Genomic DNA, 10,092 nt, shown 5'->3' with positions numbered 1-10,092 from the left:
AAAAAAAAAAAAAAAAAAAAAAAAAAAAAAAAAAAAAAAAAAAAAAAAAAAAAAAAAAAAAAAAAAAAAAAAACAAAAAAAAAAAAAAAAAAAAAAAAAAAAAAAAAAAAAAAAAAAAAAAAAAAAAAAAAAAAAAAAAAAAAAAAAAAAAAAAAAAAAAAAAAAAAAAAAAAAAAAAAAAAAAAAAAAAAAAAAAAAAAAAAAAAAAAAAAAAAAAAAAAAAAAAAAAAAAAAAAAAAATTTTTTTTTTTTTTTTTTTTTTCTTTCTTTCTTTCTTTCTTTCTTTTCTTTCTTTCTTTCTTTCTTTTCTTTTTGTTTGTTGGTTGGGGTGGGCTTTTTGCTGTGTGTGATCCTGTTAAGTGGGTGGGATTGGCATTCAAAATATTTAGCAATTCCTTGAATTCCAATAGCTCATTTCAGTCTAAAATGCTTCCAATTGCTGATAGAGGTCCCAATGTGACTGCTAAACCCTAATTTCTATTGTGAATTAGGATTTCTAACAGAAATTCCTTTGTTGTCCACCAAATTTTGTAGAGGTCTGCTCCAAATGGCTAAGATTTGCTGAACTCATTAGAGAATAGGCTGGAGAAGGTGAGAGAATGCTGTAGAGAGAGAAATTTCTGAATTTCCACGCAAGAAACCCTTGAGAATAGCTGCTGTCCTGCCCTGATTAGCCCAGAAGTTGTCGCTTGGTGCCTGGTAGTGCCAAAACTATTGTCACCTGCTTCTCCTGGGTCTCTTGCTATAGTTTGGATCCTACAGATGATCTCCACAATAGCAAAAACTAATCAATAGCATGTCTTTCGTCTCCTCCCACAGTCTCTATGCCTTGAATCAGCCTCTCCAACCCCCAAATAGCCTTCTTGCCCATTGCATGGGGATTTTTTCCAAGTGGCAGCCTTCTAATCTCATTTTCCAATAATTTTCAGCAAGTTAATCAATTTTTATAATTAATTTATTCTAAAAATAAATTTCAACTAATCTTGCCCAAAATTAGATGTGCCCATCCACAATTTAATTGGCTAGGCCATTTGCAACCCCAAGTGGTCCCCAAGCTTAATTGACCCTTGGACATGCATTAATTAATTAATTAATGCCTAGTCCCTAGTATCACCACTGATACTTGTTGGCCAATTAATTGTCCTTGGGACAAACTGACACCAACTGTCACACTAAACCCAATTGGCATAACTTGTCACAACTTTTGCCTTTGACACCCACTGCTTCCTCAGGATCCTTGGTCTGTTACCATGAAATATCTGCTTGCACATCACATGTGCATTATAACATTTCACATTTGATTTTTAAATTAATCAAATGTCTCTAGCAAAAGCAAAGCATCCAAAAATTTCACATCCCTATGACACTAGATCACCTCCACAATCTCCTCTCCATATGTGAAATGAGGTACTGATTGCCAAATTCACTAGGAGAAAGTCTTAAAAGCCACAACCTTGGTTTTTCCAAGGTTCACTATGAGATCCTTGTCCTGACAGAAGGCCTATAATGCATCTAGGGGACATTTCAGTCACTCTGATGTAGTGGAGACGAGACCTATGTCATCAACATACAATAATATGGGTATCAATGACCCCTCTCCCAAGCCACCTCCCTCCCCTCCAAGACCATCAATGCACTTTGATGTCTCATCAATATAAAGACTGAATAGAGTAGATGAAAGTAGGCATCCATATTTCACCCCAATGGTGCTCGTGATCTCCTTTGACAAACCTCCTGGTGCCCGTACTGATCTTGTAAACAAACACGTACAAATATAGCATCCTCCAACTCCTTTAGTATCTGCATAAGCTGAGCACGTGGTAATGTGTCAAAAGACCTTACAGTAATCCACAAATACTAGTATACTCGCTTCCCCTGTGCCCTACTCTCCTTGATGATGGCCCTAAGTGTGAGAATATGATTAAGAGTAAAGTAGCCTCTCCTAACCCTACATGTCCACATGCCCAATGAGGGTGCTTCTATGCCCATTTGCTTGGCTCATGCTCTAATATATCGATCCATAAAGCTTGGTGAGTACATGGCCAACCATCCTATAGTTCATAAGAACCATGGGATCTCCAACTTTTAAGATTGATACTATAGCATTAGCTAATCAACTAGTAAGGAGCCCTTCACACATGGCCCTATTGAATAGGTGGGCTAAAAGGGGTGCTAGGATACCTCTAACATGTGATAGTTCTCTGTTACTAGTGCATCATGGGCCATGATCTGCCATTCTAGAGTCTATCAATGGCGCTACGAATCCTTGTTGTGCTGAAGAAGGTAGATGGCATGGGTCTATCCTCCAGTAGTTGGGACAATGAAGGCTACCCATGCATGTAGTATAATCAAGTAGCATGCCACGTCTCTAGGGAGGTGATGGTTGTATGGGCTTGGGACTACTCGAATGCTTTTTGCCTCATTGCTATCCTGCCCCAAGCACCTACTACTCTCAATTGGTGTGCATGAGATCCACACCTTCTTGGGTTTATGTTCTTACAACAATAAGTATGTATGCGGGTTTGTTGAAATTGCATCTCCATTGCATGCCTTGCAAAAGAAGGATGTGCCATCTAGATGGACAACAATGAAAATTTTAGCATTTGAAAAGTCGAAGGAAAAGATGACTTCAGATCCTATGCTTGTGTTGTACAATCTAAGGAAGTCATTCATAGTTCAATGTGATGCATGTGGTAACAACATTGGGGTTGTTCTTATGCATGACGGCCGAGCTATGGCTTATGAGAGCCGAACTCTCCACAGTGCACAAAAGAATTTGCAAGTCTATGAGAAAGAGCTCTTGGCTATAATTCATGCACTATCTATGTGGAAACATTATTTGTTGGGGGTTGATTTTACCGTGCGGAGAGATCATCAAACTTTGAGGTACTTTCTAATGTAGACAAATATATTTTGCTACTGGTGGCCATTTTCTACGCATGGAAGTTGCCCTAGAGAACTCATCTACAACTAGTGACATCACAATTAGCTATGTTCTGCTCTTCCATGTTGACGTCTACACAAAATCAGTTATTGTACTGCTTTAGATCACCAAAAAACTTAGGTTTTGTTATTACTTCACTTCTCTAGGTTGCCACATCATCCAACCCCAAAAACGTTTTCTCATTTTACATGGGCGTTTTTACCAACTGGCAGCCTTCTAAACCCATTTTTCAACATTATCCAACCATTAAATTAATAATTTTTAAAATTAATTTCAGCCCTTCCAACCCTACGCAAAATTAAATGTGCCCATCCATAATTAAATTAGCTAGGCCATTTGCAACCTAGAGTGCCCCCTAACATTTATTAACCCTTACACTGGCATCAATTAGTTAATTGATGCTAGTCCCTATTGTCACCATTGAGTCACTACTGACACTTATTGGCCAAACAACTGTCCTAGGGTCAAAATTGACACCAACTGACCACCAAAACCCAGTTTGCATAACTCATCACAACTTCTGCCTTTGGCACTTACTTTATCCTTAGGATCCTTGACTTGTTACCATGAAATAACTGCCATCTATATCACATGTACTAAAGCACCTTGCAGATTTTATTAATACCTAAATCAAATGTTACCAACAAGATTAAAGCATCTCAAAATTTCACGTCCTTGTGGCACACCTCCCCCTTGAAATCCTACAATTGTCCTCAATTGCACTCCATTGTGCCAAAGGAAAACCATACTACGCTATAATTTTCATAAGGCATCATAGTAACAACATTGGCCATTGTTGTCTAGCCATCCCATGTGCCCCAAACTTGTTGAAAATTTCCAGCCAGCATAAACATCAAATAATACTAAGAACACCCATTGGATGCATCCATAGCTTATGTTCCGACTTCACAATCATAGTAAAGCATAAACCATGGCTGAAACTATCAATGGCATTGGCTTACATGTTGTTGTCCATGGAACCAACTCTAAACCATTGAAAATTAAGCATAAACTAATCACTTTGCTGATCTAAGAACTGATCACAAACTACTGCAAATATGATCCCAAATTGATCACAAATTGATTGCAAAAACTAATTAGTAACTCATGCAAAAACTTATGCAAAACTAATCCCATAAGTGACCATAAATGCTTCTCAAACTAATCAAAACCAGAGCTGAAATCGATCAAAATTTGATCTAAAAAATGACGCAAAATCTCATGCCCAACTAATCATGAACTGATCCCAAATTGATGTAAAAGTATAGTATCAGAGCTAGGATTTTGAAGGAAAAGCAAGGGACATAATACTTACAAGTTCTTCTTTCAGCTTTTTACCTACCTTTGAGATCATAAAGAAATACCTATCTTCCTCATTACTCAAAAACCAAAGGTTTATTTCATGAGTCTGTTCTTGATGAGCATCCCTCAATCCAACGAAAAATAAAGAATCAAATGGCATAGAATCTAACATAATAGGGTTTATACATAGAATTGAAGAAAATAAGTACTATGGAAGTGAAGTGGAATTTGAGCCAGGTTCCACTTGCAGATGGCCAATCCATAGTAGAGATTCCAAAGGTCCTACAAGACCATGAGTTTTGTGCACTGAATCTAAAGGAGATAACTCAGTCTTATCTTCAACCTCCTACTAAGCCCTATATATAAGGATAAGATCATACTCAAGAAAAATCTGATATGGTCTGTGCACTCCATGGTAGTCCAATGGTTCTCAAATCTCTGCCTAATGTCAAATCATGCAGTAGAAAGCTAGAGGCCCACTCTTGATCGTTTCTATCCATGTTTGGCTATGGAGATTGGAGCAATGAGGTGAATGCATTTGAATCCATCTATTGTTCTTGCTTCTACAAATGATATTTCCAATCAAATGCCAAGGTTTCTCAAAGAATACCTAGCTTTGATACCATGTGAAAAAATGCTCTAAATGTAGAAACCACAAAACCAATCATACAACAAAGCACAAACCGATAAACACAGAACACAACTAGGGTTAGGGCAACTAAAAGATAGTGAACACAATGATTAATGAAGTGAATGACTATTGAATATATAGTGCTCATATAGCCAATACACTATGCAATGAATACTGAACCTCAAACTCTCCTATCTCTAGGATCAAGGCAGAGGTTATGAGTTGGAGAGTGTGTTGTACTCTAAAAAAAATATTGAAATGCAACAATGCAACCTCCTCGTGTCAAACAAAAACAACCAAAGAGACTGGATCTAGTACAAACAAGCAATGAGGAGAGAGAAGGACCAGAAATGCATGTACCTCTCAGAGAGAAAAACTGGGTACAACTAGAGGCAGTAGATGACTATGCATGATGTGTAGGCGACAACTAGAGCAAAGAGAAACTCAAAAAATGCAGGAACTAAATGATGGCAATAGTATCTAATTGATGGAAAAAGCTCCAAATAATGACATCAACAACAAACGCAGGGTTCTGACAGTAGGCAACAACTCTAAGGTACTAAAGTGACAACTTCAAGATGCAGGCGATATCACAAGTGGAGACAGATAGCATACAATAAGGGAAAGGTTTGAAAAAAATGTTCTCTGTGAACAAGGTGTGGGTAGCAAAGATATGGCTCCTAAAATCTACAAAAACAAGATTGAGGGAGAGTGGTGGACAGCATGCCTGTTTATAGAATGTTTGGGACACCCAAATTAGAATTTAGCATGTGGGAATATTAAATCTCTAGGATCATGTTTCTTTTTAAAATAATAAGGTTTTTCCACTAATTAAGAGTGTTTTGGGGCTGATTGAGTCAAATTAATGCAATGTTAGCTTAACAATATCAAGCAATACATCAAAACCCTCAACTGGAGCAATAAAGGATTTTTGGATCTCCATGTATCCTTGTATATGCAATCAAAGCTTTCCAATAAGCAGTGTAACGAACTCTACATACCTTTATATGCCATTCCAACTTCCTCCATGGATTCAATCTCATCCTAATGCCTAGTTGGACTACCATGTCGACAAAGACAAATAACACCGTACGACAGAGCATAGACTAATAGAAGGACACAGTTAGGGTTAGGGTAACTCAAAGACAATGAACATAGAGAATGAATGAAATGATATGACTATTGAATATACAATGCTCATGTAGCAAACGCACTATGTAGAGAATGAATACTGTACCTCAAACTCTTGTATCTCAAGAATCAAGGCAAGGGTAATGAGCTCAAGAGTGTGTCATACTTCGAACAAATCCTCAATCGCAGCAAGGCAACCTCTGAATGTCGAACACCAGCAAACACAGCCAAGAAAAGCTCCATCTGATGCAACTAGCAATGCAAGAGAGAGAAATACTAAAATCACTTGCTACAAGAGAACGAAAATGACAAACGCTAGTTGGAGGAGAGAGAAATACTAAAAATGCAAGAATCAGCTCTGAATAGTTTGTGGTAGGCTAGAAACATGCGTCGGACTGTTGTAGACAACAATGGTTTTCAACCATGATGTTCTTCGCATCCAAGATGTAGGTGATGAGTTGAAATACCTAAAATCTGCAAAAATGAGATTAAGGCTGAATGGAAGGCAGCATACCTATTTCTAGTAAATTTGGGCCCTCCCAAGTGGGTTATGGGATACATATACTCTCTAGGAACGCATTTATTTTTAGCTAAACAAGGTTTCTTGCTTAATTAAGTATGCTTTGGAACTATTTAAACGAAGCTAATGCATTTTTAGCTCAACACCTCCTCTCAAGCCCAGCAATGGTGCCACGAGAAGTAAGCCAACCAAGCCCTTTTTTCCCCTTTATCCTTTACCCCAAGGTGTCCCACCACAAAGTAGCCAGAGCATTGGACAAAGGGTGCACATCAGCTATCTAGTAGCCTACTAAGAGTGTAGAGGCGATGGTTATCTTATCAAGGGAGCCCAAGCAATCACCCTAGAGAGTCCAAGGCATTGGACAAAGGGTACATGTCGGTTGTCCAGTGACCTACCATACTTAGACGACTTTGACTATGCACCAAATAAGGTATCCAATTTATCCCAAGTGTCATGGGACATGTCACAGGCATCCACATGATGGATGTAGCTATCATGCAATTCCAGTTTGATGATGGCTTATGCCTTGTCATCATTCTTTTGCCAAGTAACTGCAAGGTTTGCATCTCGAGGTTTCTTCTCTTTGCCATTTGTGATGGCCCAAAGACCCTTCTTCATCAGGATGAGCTTGATGCGGGTTTGCCAAGTGTGAAACCCGACTCCTTTGAATCGAGCATTTGGAGAGTCTTTTCCCATGTTGAGGTTGCAAGATCAGCAGCAAATCAACACTAGAATTCTAAGATTTTATCAGTAGAAGAGCAGATTACAATGTGTCAAGAGACACAGGTAATGACAGTGTGAAAACACACTATGTCAGTGTTGATGTTGAGCTTGATTCTTCTTGTTCAGTCATTCTTCAATCTTCTCAAGTCCTTCCCCTCCTTGATTTGGTGCTGGAACAGTAGATCAGAGTGGAAAAATTTCAAATGAGTGAGATGGAAGAGGAGCTTGAGCTTGATGTTGAATGCTTGGTCTTCCAATCTTCAAAAATATCCAAAGATATCCAAGAAATTCCCCTCCTTGATGTGTGGCACTGACTAAATCAGTGAATTTGGATGTCAATAGGGTGATCCAAGTAGCAGGAGTGAGAAAAAGAAGTGGTTTTATGAGCTTGAGTTAAAAAGCAATGGAGGACTGTGTTAGGGTTTCAAACCCATCTGATAAAAACGATGATAGCAGCTTGATCCGATAGCGATTTGAGCTGATATTTGGTGAGAGGATAGTTCATGGGTTAGGCTTGGAATGCCCCACGATCAGCATCGACATTGTGTATTCTATATATGGCGCAGACTATACGACACTGAAATGGCGCAAAATAGGCAGCGATGGCAAAATCATGTAATGTTGGGCTGTAGAAAGGCCAATGTTGGGATTTGTCGTAATGAGGAGGAGTGCCCTGACCTAAGGGAGATATTCATAGAAGAAATCGACTTAAGATATGGCTTGTAGAAGGAGATCAAGAAGCTCCAAGAGCAGTAGGTTCTGTCTGGCTATGGCTGCCACAAGCTTAACTGAAGATGAAATTGAAAAAATGAAGTCATACACTGACACTGAGCTGGATAGAGGTTGAGAGGAATAAAGAGAGGATGGAGAAGCAATGCCATGCCCGACTGTGCTCTGACACCATGTTAAAGATGCGGGATCTAGGACATGGCTTGAGTTATGGTGGATGGAAGGAGAAGTGTGGACTCATGATGGAGAAGACAAAGACATTGTTTGTTACACAAGTGAATTAGGTTCCAAGGTTGAGACTTGGACTCATAAACACAATCTTGTGTATGTGGACAATGACATTGACACTTCACTGAAAAGAAAAGAGTACTATCATTGCATTAAGAAAAGGAAGCAAGTACAATGCTTTATAGGAAAGTAGGAAACTGCAGTAGGCACCACTGTGCATATGGGATAGGTAAGCCTGCATGTCCTTAGCCCTGAAGCTCCATACAAAGAGGTTGTTTAGTGAGTGTGATTGCTGAATCTCAACAAAGCAAAAAGCTGGCGTGGCAAAACATAAAGAGGATGACTAAATTGCTTGTGTGCAATATAAAAGCTAATGTGGGCTACTGTGTCAGAGTGATACAACTGATTTTTATCTCCAAAAAGAACAAAAATTGGTGGGGCTTTGCTAGTGGGGAGACCTAGTTGTTGGACTAGTGATTGACTAATAGAAGAAATGGAACTTCCTGAATCAAGAAGTGCTTCTTGGAGTGTGTCATTGAGGTGGATTGACATTGAACACACTAGGCGTCTGGAAGATGAAGCGACTTGACAATGCGGGTGATGTTCTTCCACCAACCACCCGCTCAGAGGTTTTCTAGCAAAGCAGCAAGAGTTGTGGCATCATTGATCTGAATTTATGGTTTCTGATGTTGCCGAGTAGATTGAAGTCTCCTACAATGTCTCCTAACATGCCCGTAATTGTTACAATAAAAGCATTTTGGGTGTCCTTGTGAGTCTCTAGCTAGGAGGGACCTGCGTGAATTGAGTTGGGAGTTTTGGGCATCTATGTCCATAGGTATTGGAAAGGCATCTGTAGTTTGGGTGGGTGTTGGAGGTTATGAAACAAAGATTGTTGGTGGCTAATCAGGTTGGATTGATGTACCTTCTATATGTTGTGCAATCTGGATGGCCGTCTGGAATGTCGTGGGTCCTTGATCACGTACCCTTTGGGATATATCATGTCGAAGACGAGGCCATAGAAAGAAAAGCTTCATTTCTTCAGACATAGTGGGATCAGCACGTAGTAGAAGTTGGTTCATTTTGACCGCAAATTGCGCAATGGGCTCTTGCTGTTGTTGCTTGAGGTTTTGTAGTTGTTGTAATGCCGCCTGTGTGACATTCTGATGATGAGCGAAGTTTTGAATTAACTGGGTTCTCAGAGCTGCCCAATTCTCTTTGACTGAATCATCTTGCTGGACAAACCACGTCGCAGCTACCCCCTCAAACAGTGTGCGAGCTTCTCTAGTTTTTCGGGTTTCTGACCAATCGTGATAACTGGACACGTTATCATAATGGTCAAGCCAAGTAAGTACATCTTCAGTTGGAAGGCCAGAGAAAGATTTAGGCCGAATTTTGCTATCGGTGCTATGTTTTTGTGCAAATTGGGTAGAAAGATAACTAACCAGGTCTGATTAGTGTGGTTTACTTGGAGTAAAATGTTTGACACGGCTTGAAACATCTGGTCTAGTGATATTTAGTGCGTGAACTCAGGCTGCATCGACGCATCCTCGTACTGAGGGGAAGCAGGCATATGCCGAGGAGAGAGAGGGTGACTCATGCTCTAGATCTGAGACAGTGGGTGAAAACCTAAAAAGGCAAATGAGCAGGACCTAAGAAGGCGAATGGACAGAAAAAATGCTGATCTGCGCGTCGTCTCCACCAATGTGGAATGCACTGTGCAAGACTCGTGTGCCAGATCTAGTGAACTATCTCTGTCCTCCATTACCATCGACTTCTTCTTAAATACAAGAATACCTCACAGGGAAAGATCAAGTGTCTACCAAGAAGTGGCCTACTGGTTTGTTACAGCCAACAGTTATAGGTCGGACATCCCAACAAACTGGT

At 39.5% G+C, this 10,092-nt stretch overlaps 1 pseudogene; it reads right to left on the bottom strand.

Annotated features, from left to right (window-relative positions):
* Positions 1 to 9,107: 9,107 nt before the first annotated feature.
* Positions 9,108 to 9,879, bottom strand: LOC148008133 (uncharacterized; annotated as a pseudogene).
* Positions 9,880 to 10,092: the final 213 nt, after the last annotated feature.

Source organism: Lygodium microphyllum, unplaced genomic scaffold, assembly GCF_053477565.2.
Source record: "Lygodium microphyllum isolate KBCC unplaced genomic scaffold, Lygodium_microphyllum_v1.1.10 scaffold_328, whole genome shotgun sequence".
NCBI lineage: Eukaryota > Viridiplantae > Streptophyta > Polypodiopsida > Schizaeales > Lygodiaceae > Lygodium > Lygodium microphyllum.
This window is presented reverse-complemented; position numbering and strand designations above follow the sequence as displayed.